This window comes from Cricetulus griseus (genome assembly GCF_003668045.3).
Source record: "Cricetulus griseus strain 17A/GY chromosome 1 unlocalized genomic scaffold, alternate assembly CriGri-PICRH-1.0 chr1_1, whole genome shotgun sequence".
Lineage (NCBI taxonomy): Eukaryota > Metazoa > Chordata > Mammalia > Rodentia > Cricetidae > Cricetulus > Cricetulus griseus.
The window spans coordinates 131,556,511-131,570,184 of record NW_023276807.1 but is presented as its reverse complement, the minus strand read 5'-3'; the positions used below and the strand labels follow the sequence as shown (position 1 = coordinate 131,570,184).

General features: G+C 42.2%; 1 long non-coding RNA gene across 2 annotated transcripts in view; it reads left to right on the top strand.

Moving 5' to 3' along the window:
- The window catches only part of LOC107977499, a 39,218-nt gene extending 30,719 nt beyond the window's left edge, over positions 1 to 8,499 (top strand). Inside the window, exons 6-7 of one of the 2 annotated variants that reach the window (XR_004772501.1) lie at positions 1,390 to 1,506; positions 7,179 to 8,499. This is a non-coding gene — a long non-coding RNA (uncharacterized LOC107977499). Of the gene's footprint in view, positions 1 to 1,389; positions 1,877 to 7,178 lie in introns of those variants that run through there. The other variant, XR_004772500.1, reaches the window with a different exon arrangement.
- Positions 8,500 to 13,674: the final 5,175 nt, after the last annotated feature.

Here is a 13,674-nt window from a genome sequence, read left to right as displayed (position 1 = left end):
AGCATAAAGGCAAGAGCAGCATTCATCCCTGTAAGTATAATGTACATACAAAACACACAGCATACACAGTATACCAATCTGTTGGAGTTGGCTCACTAGGTAAAGTGGTTGCTGTACAAATAAAAGGACCTGAATTTGGATTCCCAGCACTTAAGTAAAAAATACATATCTGTAATCCCAGAACATCAGGGACTGTGACAGGCAGATCCTTGGAAATTGCTGGCTTGCTTGCCAGCTTCTCTGAAATGGCAAGCCCCAGGCTCAACAAGAGACCCTGTCTCAAAAACCCTAAGGCAGAGAAGTGATTAAGGAAAACATCAAGACTGTCAGCCTCTGATCTCCACAAATTCCTGCACAGTCCAAAGCGCGCACACTTGCGCATACACACACACACACACACACACACACACACACACACACACACACACGTTACAGTTTTGAAAGTTCTTAAATGTTATTGTTGTGGAATAACCTTTTTGTACATTGTGAAGATGTGTCACTCTGATTGGTTTAATAAAAATCTGAATGACCAATAGCTAGGCAGAATTTTCGGGCAGAGAGGATGCTGGGAAGGAGAAGAGAGAGATGCCAGGAGATGCAGAGCAAGCAGAATGCACACTATGGAGATGAGGTAATAAAGCCATGAGGCAGAAAGTAAATTAATAGAAATGGGTTAATTTAAGTTATATGATCTAGTTAAAGACAAGCCCAAGCTGTCTGCTGAGCTTTCATAACTAGTAATAAGTCTCCGTGTCATTTATTGAGGAGTCAATGGTCCCAGTGAAAAATCTAACTATGAGTTAACACATTTATTTATTTATTTATTTATTTATTTATTTATTTATTTATTTGGTCATTTTGGTGTTTTGAGACACTATCTCATGTAGCCTAGGTTGACTTTGCTCTGTGACCAAGGCTGGCCTTAAACTTCCAACCATCCTTCCCGGGGATTTGATTGCAAACATTCAAATCATCTGTGTATCTGATGATACTTTACTTTTTGTTTTCTGATTCTGAGGTATTTTCTTTCTTTCCATGTCTTATTGTGCTGTCTTCAGCCTCTACTAACACACATTCATTTTTAAGACCAAGTATTCTTGCCTTGTTGGTGATGTGGGGAACAAGGCCTTGGGATTCTGTCTGTAGTATAACAGACTTGCAGGTTATTCTGTTTGTGTCTTTTGGGGTTTAATAGATTCCCTTCTAGCACTAAACTTCAGAGTTTCTCTTTGTTGCTGTTCATGAATGAGTGTGACATATTCGCAAGATGTTTTTGTCTGCGTGTATTGGTGATTGTTCTCATTTACTCTGTTTAATACAGTGACTTATATTGATTTTCTAAAGGTTTATTTTTGTTTATATATGTGTCATGTGTATACATGAATGTAGGTACCCTTGGAGGTCACAAGAAGGCATCAGATCCCCTGGAGCTGGAGTTACAAGCAACTGTCAGCTGCCTAGAATGGGTGCTGAGAACCCAACTCCAGTCCTCTACAGGAACAACAAGTAAGCCATCTATCTTTCCAGCTCCTGTGTTGACTTTTTATGGTTAAAACCATTTTGAGTTCCTGAGATTAACTCAACTTGACCACAGTGGATGCTTTTTTTATGCATTGCTGAGTTAACTTTTGCCAGTATGCTGTTAAGAATGTTTATGACCGTTGGGCATAGTAGTACATGCTTGCAATTCCAACACTCTGGACTGAGTCTAGAGGGTCAGAAGTTTGAGGTCAGCTTAAACTATGTAGCAAAACCTTGCCTCAGATTCCCTCTGACCCCTAAGTTTATAAAAGATACTAGTGGCCCCCTCATATTTTTGTTTGTGCCTTTGTTTGAGATAGAGTTTCAATATACATTTCTGGCTGGCCTGAAACTCATTATATAGACTAGTCCATCCTCAAACTCAGAGTTCTGCTTGCCTCTGCCTCCAAAGTGCTAAAATTAATGGTGTGTGCCTCCATGTCCATTCTGTTTCTGATTCTTTTTAATTAAAATATGTTGACTTCCTAAAATAAATGTTTGGAAAGAATTTATCTAAGGTTGGCATTGTTCATTCCTTGATTCAATTATAATAAATATTTGATAGAATCCATCAGCAAATTATTTGGACCCGGAGTTTCCTTTGTAGAAAAAAAATTAAATGCAAATTCAATTTCTCTCTCTCTCTCTCACTCCCTCCTTCCCTCTCTATTTTTCTTGGTGATTGTCATAGTGCCCATGTGGAGGTCAGAGGGAAACTGGGAGTCAGTTCTGCTCTACTACCATGTGAGGTGCAGGGACTGAACTCAGGGCATCCAGCTTGCCATCAAGTACCTACCTTCACCTGTTGAGACACCTCACTATCCCCAAATTTAATTCCTTTAATAGACATATGGCTATTTGTATTTTCCATTTTATCTTGTGTCAGTTTAAAAAAAATTGTACTATAAGTTTGTAAATTTATTTTGGAAAAAAAAAACCCTCTAAAACGTTTGTGTGGCCATAGACTTGACTGCTATTGCAACTTTAGTTCTTGATATTCATGATTCATGTTCTCTCTCTTTCATTCTTGCCCACTCTACCTATGGTTTTATCAGTTACAGAAGGCTAAGAAGGTAAATAATACATTATTTACAAAACCTTTAATTACTTGTGCATAAAATGCTGGCAGGATTTCTACTAGAGGACATGTAGTGAAATATTTACTGAGTGTAAAATCATATTACTGTTTCATTATTTCATGGGATGCTCATTTACTATTCATAAAGTAAACTTACGTGATGAACGCATAGGTTATGCGGTAAAAAAAAAAAACACAATCCGTTTAACCAACATCCATCATTACAATATCAGTGTTAAACAATACATTCTCGCAGCTCTAGGCTATGGACAGAGTTGTGTAAAATGTAAGAGTGCCTGCTAGCTAGGGATTTTAAACAATGCCTTATTTTTCTAAGCATCTAACATTGTTAGAGTTAAATAAGAGGATCCCTTTAAAGTGCTAAGTGCAACTATTGATGTGTACTGTAAAACTTAGGGCTATTATCTCTACCACTGTAAGTAGCCTGGTCAGATTTAATCTTAAGTAACTGTGTGTGTGTGTGTGTGTGTGTGTGTGTGTGTGTGTGTGTGTGTGTTGTGTGTGTGTGTGTGTGTGATGCTGTCTCGGGTCTTTGCTTTCGGCCCTTGGCTTTGTAAAATGTCCCTTAGCATTGTTTTCCTAGTTCTAGAGTTGTACCCTGTAAATTACCCCCAGAGAAGCTGTTGGCACTGAGAGGCCTCTGTCATGTCATGAAGTGGTGTCCGTCTCATTTCCATTTGCACACTTCTTTTGCAATGCTGTGGGGACAAGGGAGCCTGCCAAGACCTTTTCCATATGTTCTTGAAAAATATCTAACCACGACCAAAAAGAAATTAAAATACAACCCCAAGCAAACAGGAAACTGACTTTTTCTTTTGGGACCTTAGTCAAAAGCCAACATTTTGTGGTTTGTATGAAGATTCCTCTCACAAAGTTCAGAAATTCATCTTGCAAAGAGCTTTGTTTTCTGCCTTTTTTTCTAGGCTACTTGCACAGTAGTTTCTTTCTTTTACCTTATGGAAGCTGGTAATGGCAACACCCATCAGAATCTTAATAAATGCCTTCATATATATAATCTTTCTAATATATATTGTTTTTTGTAAGATAATGCCATAGAAGTACCAGACAGCCACACTGGCTTCAGGCAACTATAAATAATTTATCCATAACCAAATACAGGTACCTGGCATGCTATTTCTACAGCCTATTAATCATTATTTAGTCAGAGGAAGAGCCAAGCATGGGCAAGCCTGGACTGAAGATGTCTCCTGTAGAGACCCTCGATCTATTTATGTAACCACTCACATTTGACACCATCCTGAGTTAGGACAAAGCTTCGAACTCATGGGAATTTTTTTTATTTTCCTGGAGAGGCACAGCTGGGGATTTTATTTGAGGAAAATGAGGTTAATAAGTATGCACATCTCCTTGTTTCCCCGACTAGGAGTCCTTTTCCCACCTTTGAAAATTCTTGTTCCTGTGCTTCTCTGTGGTTGTCATCTGTGTGTGGTTCTGTGTCTGCTCCTCCCTTGCTACCACTTTCTATGTACATTTCCACACAGTGGCATGGACAATAAGTCAGCCATCTTGGGCTGGGCTGTGTGGCATTCTCCATGTTAAAGTGAGTTCAGAGTGGCACCCAGTCTTCTGTGGTTAAGAATTTGGGTTGCTTTTGCTTCTTACAAATAAGGATTTCACTGTCTGAATTAAGTGTCCTCCTCCTTTGGGGAGTTATTGAAGTTTTTCTTTGGGAAGAAAGTCCAAAGGAAAACTTTATTCTGAAATTCTTCTTTGTAAGCAAATTTGATATTTCATATCAAATACTTGAGCCATAGTTACTTTCCTTTCTTTCCTTACTTTCTGAACCACTTTATTTTCTCTTCCATATAATGGGCATTTCAAATCACAGAATCAAAGCAATTTTAGAAGAAAATTAACCAGCCAGTATCTATTGTGTATGAATTACTCAGTAGGTAACTTTCTCATCCAAGCCTTCTTTTGCAAATGAGGAACACAAGACCTGGAATAGAAACTCTTGGAGTGAAATGCTGATACCTGGTACCTGGTTTCCAATATGACTTCACATTCCAAAGCTTTTTATCTTTAACCAATATCTAGAATTATGTCATAGCATTACTCTAAGAGTTTCAGAAGATTAAAGTGTACATGTTTGATATCTTTGATTCATTATTGATTTTCAGATGAGGCAGGAAAACTTTACAGTACCTACAAAAGTGTGCTAGTATGTGTATAAACAGTTGTGGGCCAGTCTACCACCCTGTCATGTAGTTAAGCCTCCATCCAGGTGGGGTTCAAACTCAGTGTGATAAGTTCTTTTTAGATTCAATCCTTGAATATACACTTCCCAGGCAAGCAAATTAGTGGATATAGAAGTTACTTTGACTGTAATTTCTTGTCAGTGTGTTTATAAATTCTCCATCTTCCCAGTATATGCTCTATTGTTTGTAAAAGTTTTACTTTTTAAATCTTGGGTCTATATGGGTACATGTGGCACCGTGCATGTGAGGAGGTCAGAGGACAACTCACAGTAGTTGGTTCTCTCCTTCCAGTGGGTCCCAGGGATCCAGCTCAGGTTAACTGGCTTGCTAGTAAGGCCTCTACTCATTGATCTATTTGGCCAGCCTGGTTCTATTGTTTGTAATGATCTTTACATTGAAGAGGCTTTTAGGTCATTAAGTCTTCAGTTCCTAATAGATAAACAGAGGACACATTTTTAAAATTCATTTAAATTTTCCATTTTAAAAACTGTATATTGGGCTGGGTGTTGGTGGCACACACCTTTAATGCTGGAACTCCGGAGAAAGACTCTAAGTGGAGAGTTAGAAATGTGCATTCATTTAAAAGTCTCGATTGTTGGAACCTTTCCTCACAGAGGAAAAGCTGTTCATGTCGGAGTTCTTTATTCTTTTCTTAAAAATAAAAAAAGGGAACACTGCAGAGGCACTCAGCTGATAGCAGCACTTGCTGATCTCGGGAGGACCCAAGGTCGGTTCCCAGCATCTACACTGTGGCAGGTAACTTCACCTTCAGTGGTCCAAAGTCCTCTTCTGGCCTCTTGGGGCACATGAACTCCTGTTTGTGCATGTTCGCGAGCACACACACACACACACACACACACACACACACACACAGAGAGAGAGAGAGAGAGAGAGAGAGAGAGAGAGAGAGAGAGAGAGAAGAGAGAGAGAGAGAGAGGTATTTAAAACAAAGATGAGGTAGGCAGTAATGAAAATAATGAAGAAAACTATGAGACTTCCCTAACACAGAATAAAATGCAGGATTTCCAAAGGGTATTGATAAGTAATATTTTGTGTAGAAAATAGTATATTCTACATGATCTACAAAGAAAAATACATGATCTACAAAACAAAATAACAAAATAATAATTGATTTGTTCCCTTTATGATGTTTTCAGTACTCTGAGATGTTAACAGCCAGGTTTTATTGCTTTTGTGATGAGAAGAAAACTTGTAGCCTCCCCATTCCACAAACCATGAGTTAGCCACATATGTACTTGTTCTCATGGGTGGGAAGCTCTGAAGACCACCAAGGGAAGGTAAGAGCACAGGGGGCATAAGAAGCTCTTCTCATTTTGCCAGTGTCACCTTATCTTACATTGACTTTGAACGGTTACTCTTTTCTTACTTTGTGAGGCTTATATGTCACTTTTTAATAATTTAAAACTCTTAGATGAACATTTTACCCCCTTGGGCTGGAGATGTGGCTCAGTTGGTGAGTGTTTGCATGAAGTTTGCATGGATTCGGTCTTCATTGATGCATAAAAGGTATGTGGTGGCTCACAATGTCATCCAGCACCAGGGATGGTGGTAGAGGTAAGCAGATAAAAAATTTAAGGACAGCCTCAGCTACCTAGCTAGTTCAAGGCCAGCCTGGTCTCACAAAAAACAACAAACAAACTATATATATTTTGGATATATATCCAAACTATTTGTGTGTGTGTGTGTGTGTGTGTATTCTGGTTCAAATTTTGGAACTTTCTTAAGCAAGAGGAGATTTCCTGATCGTGCAGGACTTCTCCATGAGCTGCTGTGAGCCTCACACTCTCAGTGTTCATCTGGGCAAGGTCAGGAGACTGCTGAGGAGGTTCCTGAGTACTGGGTGGGTATAAGACTGCCAATGTGATGCTGACCAGCTGTTCTCAAGGCCTTGGGAGACTTCCGATGACCTCACCCTGCTGCCAATCACTTCTGCTTGCTTCAATGCCAGGTGTCATGAGACTGTTAGAATCACTGATTAAAGACATGGGAATGACTGAGTGTCAGTTCACTGTTGATCTATGCTGAGTACTAAAGAAAAACCCTTACTAGGTCACTTTTTACTAACAACTTATTGGAAACATTAACCAGGAAAGCTGGCTTTCAAAGGTTTTCTATTTTGTATGTTTATATTATTATATATTATAAATATATATTTATATATATGCGTGCACTGTTGAACATTTAAAATCCACTACTGCTGTATTACTATACTATATTATGTTGTTATATGTTATTCTAAATGAAGAAGAAACTAATCTAGAATACCTAAATGTTTTCCAAAGCAGGTATGCAATTTAACTCAATTGGTTCCTTGACAGTACACAAAAGCCATGTGCCCTGAGTCAAGGAATGGCCCTGACACATACAGGAAGGAGGGGCAAGGAGCCAGTGTGGATGTACAAGATTCTGTGCCCAGCCAACCAGTTGGGGGAAGATGGTTTCTCTTCAGCTCTAAGCCTCAGTCTCTGTGTCTGTAAACCCAAGTCCCTGAGACCACTAAGTCACCTTCCAGGGCTCAGAAGAATTGATGTGCCTTATTCCTTGCAACCCAGAGAGCATCCATGATGGCTACTGCAGACATCAGGGCCCAGACTTTTGTCTACTCTGAGCAAGTGTTCTAGCTGTGGAAGAATCTGTGCCGAGACTCTGAGTGCACACACCTTCCAAGCATTAGTCACAGTAGGCCCAGAAGGGACGCAGGAACCAGAGAGGAAAAGGTGGTTCTAGTGCCATAGGCAGGCCCAACATCACGCCCTATGGAGAACAGCATAGCACAGCAACTATCTTCAATAACACTGAGCTGGAAGATCCCCACCTGGGCTGACCTGTATTGTCATCCCTTAGCCCACTCTACCCATCCCTAACTACATAGGATGGTCCCTCTGATCCTCTACCCTTCTGAGGCTCAGTAAATGAGCAAGAGAACAGCTTCCAACAAACCTGCCAGCAAAAATGCATGCGCCTTACCCAGTGTATCACAGTCAAGTCATCTCTTTAATGGTTCCTCTCTCTACAGGAAGACTTAGGGCATAAAAGCGACTTTGTCCACCAACAGTGCCCAAACCCAGTAGTGAGTGGTTTACGTGTTTTCAAGAACTAATTTCTCACTCATAGTGCCTATAGTCTGGTCACCACAGGTTAGATGTCTCAGAACCTGTGTTATATTGTTTTATTTTTATATCCTGCTTCCTAGACTTCCTACTCCATAGCTGCTTTGAACTTTATGGCTACTCCTGTCTGTTCAGTTTTATAAGACTGAAATTAGGAGCCTGCATACCATATCTCTGTTTTGCCAGCTAGCACTGTGTTCAGCTGTGCCAACAAGGACTAGAGGGTGGCCACACAGCTGAGGGAAGAAGCAGACCCCTTCTAGTTGTTGACTTCCTTTGCTGTAGATATCGTGCTCACAATGCTTCCTCACCTCTGCACTGGGAGCTCATTCCATACCCAAAGCCAAATCCAGCTTAGATCTGCAGTATTACATCACCTGGTGCGGGGAGCTCATTCCCATACCCAAAGCCAAATCCAGCTTAGACCTGCTGTATTACATCACCTGCACCACGCTTCTTGGGAGTCCAGACCCGGGTACTTTTTGAGCCCGGGGATGATGGGGGAAGTACTTCTGTGTATGTTTATCTTATTGATTGTTAAATAAAATACTGTTTGGCCAATGAGACAGCAAGTTAGATGGGACTAGGAGTCAAAGAGGATTCTGGGAAATGTAGTAGAGAAGTGGTGATCCAGGCAGGAAGTGACATAGCAAGGAGACTCATATTTAAGCAAAGGAAACAGGAAGGGTTCCCTTTTTCCCCTTCCTCCTCCAGTGGCACCATGTGAGCCACTGGCAAGAGAGGGTGCCAGTGAAAGGCATCCTCTATAAGATAATAATATTTATCTATAATAATAAAATATATATGTTTATAATAATTAAGACTGAGCTAACAGATGAGGAATCCTAGTCATTGGCCAAGCAGCATTTAAACCTAATACAAGTTTCTGTGTATTAATTTGGGCCCTAACCAGGCAGGCGGCTGGCGTAAAGCGCACACGTGATGGTAGGTCTCCAGCGGCTTTGGCAGAAAGATTTATCATAACACGGGACACCAGCTCCAACAAACAGTAGCCACTCGTTCTTCAGAGGTCCATGTTTCACCTCTGCAGGGCCATCCTCTAAGCCATGATCATTGCGATGCTTTTGGTTGTTTCCTCAGTTCTCTGGGGAGTAGTTGCTGTCTGCGGTTACCTGCATAGTATCTTTGGGGGGGGGGCGGTTCAAGACAGGGTTTCTCTGTGGCTTTGGAGGCTGTCCTGGAACTAGCTCTTGTAGACCAGGCTGGTCTCGAACTCACAGAGATCTGCCTGCCTCTGCCTCCCGAGTGCTAGGATTAAAGGCATGAGCCACCACCGCCTGGCTGCTTGCATAGTATTTTAAAGACTTTCTTCATGTCCTCCCCGGTGCCTGGTGAATGACTTTTCTGGCAGGGCACTGTTTGATAGCATCACTATGAAGGAACTGGAGACAGTGAGTACCAGCAGCCCTCAGACCTACATTCCTATTCTGCCTCTTGGAATCTGCCACCTGCTTTCTCTGAGCCTTAATTTGCTGGTGATAAAGATGGGCTTGCAGCAGTTGTGAGAGTGCCAAGAGAAAAAGAACCAAGCTAGGCTTCTCTTCCTAACTGGGGAAAGCTACACATGTACCCAGCACCTACTGAATCTGGATTCTATATGTCTGATGCCATGCATTCCCAGTCATAATGAGAGTATTATAATGGCACAGCCATTGTAATATTGCCGGCTTCTAAGTCCAAGCCCAGGTCTTATGTATCTTACCGTTGAAGAAGAATATATTGTATTTCCCACTGTTGAGTGGGAAAAAGTACTGAAGATAATTGCAGCAGCTCACTGGGTTAAAAGAACCCAAAAGGTTGGATACCCATTTTGTTTTGTTATTTTAATTTATTCAGTTAGGCAGAGTCTTAGTACATAGCCTAGGCTGGCCTTGAACTCATGATTCCTCTGCCTCAGCCTTCCAAATGAATTATTACAGGTATTCACCACCACACTCAGCTTAAAAAAATTTTTTTTAGTCATTTTGGAATGAGAAGGAATACGTTCATCCAGAAAAAAGAGTCACTCTCATTCACTCTTCTGCCATGCCTTCTTCAGAGCATCTGCAGAACTGGGGGTTTGTGGCATCAGCCATGTAGAATCCAGATTCAGTAGGTGCTGGGCACATGTATGGCTTTCCTCAGCTAGGAAGGGAGACTAGCCTGGTTGTGTTTCTCTTAACACGCTCATGAACAGCATAGGTTTCCTGGCTTCTAGACAATCACAGACACCTTTCCCAGAGTTTGCGATCCCAATGGAAACCATGCAAAAGAGTGTCCTGGGTCTTCCAAAGATGAGGTGATCAAGCTACTCACTCGCACAAAGCCAGTAGAGTCGTTAGTTGTCTGAGTAGAGCCTATAAGCAGACCCTTCTCTGGTAAGGCAAAGCAGGAGAACGGGAAATTTGGGGGGCTTTCTGGTTTCAGGCTCAGAGCTCTCCGTGTTGGACCTGATAAAGGTATTCTAGGAGTCTGTGAAGTAGATAGATGTTCCAAGTGGTCCTAGTTTAGGTTTCTACTGCTGTGAAGAGACACCATGACCATGGCAACTCTTATCAAGGAAAACATTTAATTGGGATTGGCTTACAGTTTCAGAGGTTTAGTCCATTATCATGGTGGTGTGCAGGCAGATGTGGTGCTGGAGAAGGAGCTAAGAGTTCTACATCTTGTTCTACAGACAGGAGAGATACTTCCTCCAACAATGCCACACCTACTCCAAGGCCACACCTCCTAATAATGCCACACCCTGTGAGCCTATGGGAGCCAATTACATTCAAACTACCTCATAGTCAAGACAGTTTTTCCTACAAAGGGCCAGAAATGGGTGCAAAGCCACCTTTCTTGGGCAAACGTAGCTACTGACCCTCATACAAGAAGCCTCTACAGCAAATGGAATCCATTGCAAAAAAACCTGCAATGCAGAGACCAACAGGCTGTGAGAAGCTCATGCCAATGGATACATCTACAACACAGCTCCTGCATCTCTGGCTCAGGGAACATGGGAGAAAAGGAAGCAGGAAGATTTTAAGAGCCAGAGTACCATGAAGTCTGCTCTGAAACAGTCTTTCTTTTAGCAATGGCTATATAAACAAGACTGGAAAAGTGGCAATATCCATGTTTAACATGGAAGGGCAAAATTTTATGCATTCTCAGTCCCTTAAAAAAGAACTATAGGCAACTAAGGACTATCGGGAGAGGGAGAATTAACCTCTCCCAGGGACAAATCCCCTTAATGTTGCCCAATACAGAGTGCTCAGCCTTGAAACCATATACACATCAACAACAGAAGCAAACTCAGACACTTGTATGTATGTATACACATACATATACAACAATATTCAAAGAAAAGAGGCTATCAACTTGAGGGGGTGGAGGCTCGAGTGAGGATAGCCAGGAAAGTAATGTAACTCTATTTCAATTAAAATAGTATAAAGGAAAAATAATGCAAATCCCAAATTATAATTAAAAAGGGTGTGTGTGAAAGAATATTCTTTCTCACAGAAATCTAAAATTTCTCCAAAGAGAAATTCATTTCTCTGGGCAAATCAACCACTGACTGTACCACTAGCTAGAGAGAGGACCAGAGCCCACTGAGGAGTGTCTTTGCCCACCTTGAAGGAACTGCTATTTCTTTGAAGAAGGTGATGATGACTCCTAAACATGGGAAAAGATCTGTAAACAGCCAAAGGAGTCAGGTGTCTCCAGACAGTCTAGCCTGTCTCTACCTCTGCATTAGGCAGTCCCGAAGCCTTCCCCTCCAGGAAGCCTTTTTAAGCATGTGCTCTTCCCAAAACCAGGTGAAAAACCCCTGCCAGGCATCATGTGGACACTGGATTCCACGCCAAGCTGTGCACAGCCAAGTCTGCCCCCTGCAGAAAGATGCACAGGCATGCTACAGGAAAGCAAGCATGAGAAACAAACAAAGAGTGTCAGGGCTGGGGCTGGGGCTCAGTGGTGGAAAACTTTCCTTTCTTGGGTTTTCTCAGAGAAAAGAGGAGAGAAAGGAGAGTAAAGGGGAAGGAGAGAAAGGAAGAAAGACAAGGAAGGAAGGAAGGAAGGAAGGAAGGAAGGAAGGAAGGAAGGAAGGAGAATGAAAAAGAAGGAATGGAAGGACAGATGGTAGTGTAAAAGAGAAGAAAAAGAAAATGATTTAGAAACGAGTGTGTGTGTGTTTGTGTGTGTGTGTGTGTGTGTGTGTGTGAGAGAGAGAGAGAGTGTGTGTGTGTGTGTGTGTGTGTGTAGGCAGTCAGCTAGCTTCCCATAGACTTGTTCTGTGAGGACCATTGCCTCCCAGGTCAGTCATGGCTCCAGTGGAGGCAAATGACTGATGGAGCACAGAGCAGACAGCCGTGGAGAAGTGAGTGGTACAGGAAAGCATAGCTCGGAAAAGGCCCAGCTTTAATTAGCTTCTCACTTGAGCTTTCCTCTGGTCCTGGCAACAGTTCACTAGGACCACAGGTTCCTCAAACACAGGTCTCTAGAGGCAGGACATTCAGTGACCAGGGCGAGGCCAGGGCCAGGGGCCAGGTCCAGCCAGGCATGAGGAGTCAGAAGAAGCTAGTCCAGATCAAAGCCAAACATCACAGAAGCAGAGTTGACAAATGTGCCTTAGGCATGTCAAGGACAACTGGGTGGTGGCTAGAAAAAGCTTCCAGGCCTGTGTGTCCTCCCCAAAGAGGCAGCATGTCCTCTGAGCTGCTTCAGTGCAGCTGGCCCTGAGCTAGGCCGCAGTTATCTGGAGACACCAAATCTGTGGTCTTTGCTGGCTATTCCATTATGTTATGTTTCTTTCTTCCATGGTTCCTTAGCCACACTGATATGCAAGGCATTACCTTTCTCCACTGAACTTAAGTATAAAGGACACATCTACATCTTAGCCAGGAAAAACAAGTACTGAAAAATCACACATGGGGCCAATTTGGGAATGAAGGTACCATCTAATTTCTGCATCATGTGCCTAGGGGCAGGGGTAGAGTCACACAGCCGCTGGGGTCAGGTGTACTCCAGGTGTACTCCCCATGTTCCCACATCTCCTATTGGTGGCTCCTCCCATCTTGGAGAAGCTAACCTCTTGGACAAGTCAGCCTTTCAGAGAGACACTTTTCTCAGCTATAACATGAGGATCATCACAACTGACTTGTGGGATTGGATGGTCGGAAGATTGAATGTGCTCTGGTTAGAGGTAGACATTGCTCTGTGGGGACACAGACATTCTCTCTCTCTTTTCTGGCACTGGCTCTTTACCAGGCACATGGCGGTCTAAAGCAAAGACTACACTTTCCAGTACACCTAGAGCCAGTGGTGCAATTTAAATTCTGGCCAATGAGAATTTCTACACACATGGAAATGCTATGATCAGCTTGCAGGGGAAGCCCTTAGATTGAGAAAGCAATGTGTCTTGCCTACTTAGTCTCCTTAACAGTGGGAGTATGAAGTGGGAATTGGAGCTCAAGCAGCCCTCTTGTTCCAAGGGGTAGCAGATTAAAGATGATAGAAAAGAAAAACTGGGAGAGATCTGGGTGTCTGTGGAATTATATCGTGCTATCACTCAGCCCTTAAAATGGCCCCGGATATCTTACAAGAAAGAACAAACTTCTAACTTTAAACATCTAATTCCTATGTAAGACTACAGACAAGATATTCCTCCCCCAAACTGCCTCATCCCCCTCATACCAAGGACAACTCAAATACAAACATAAAGCAG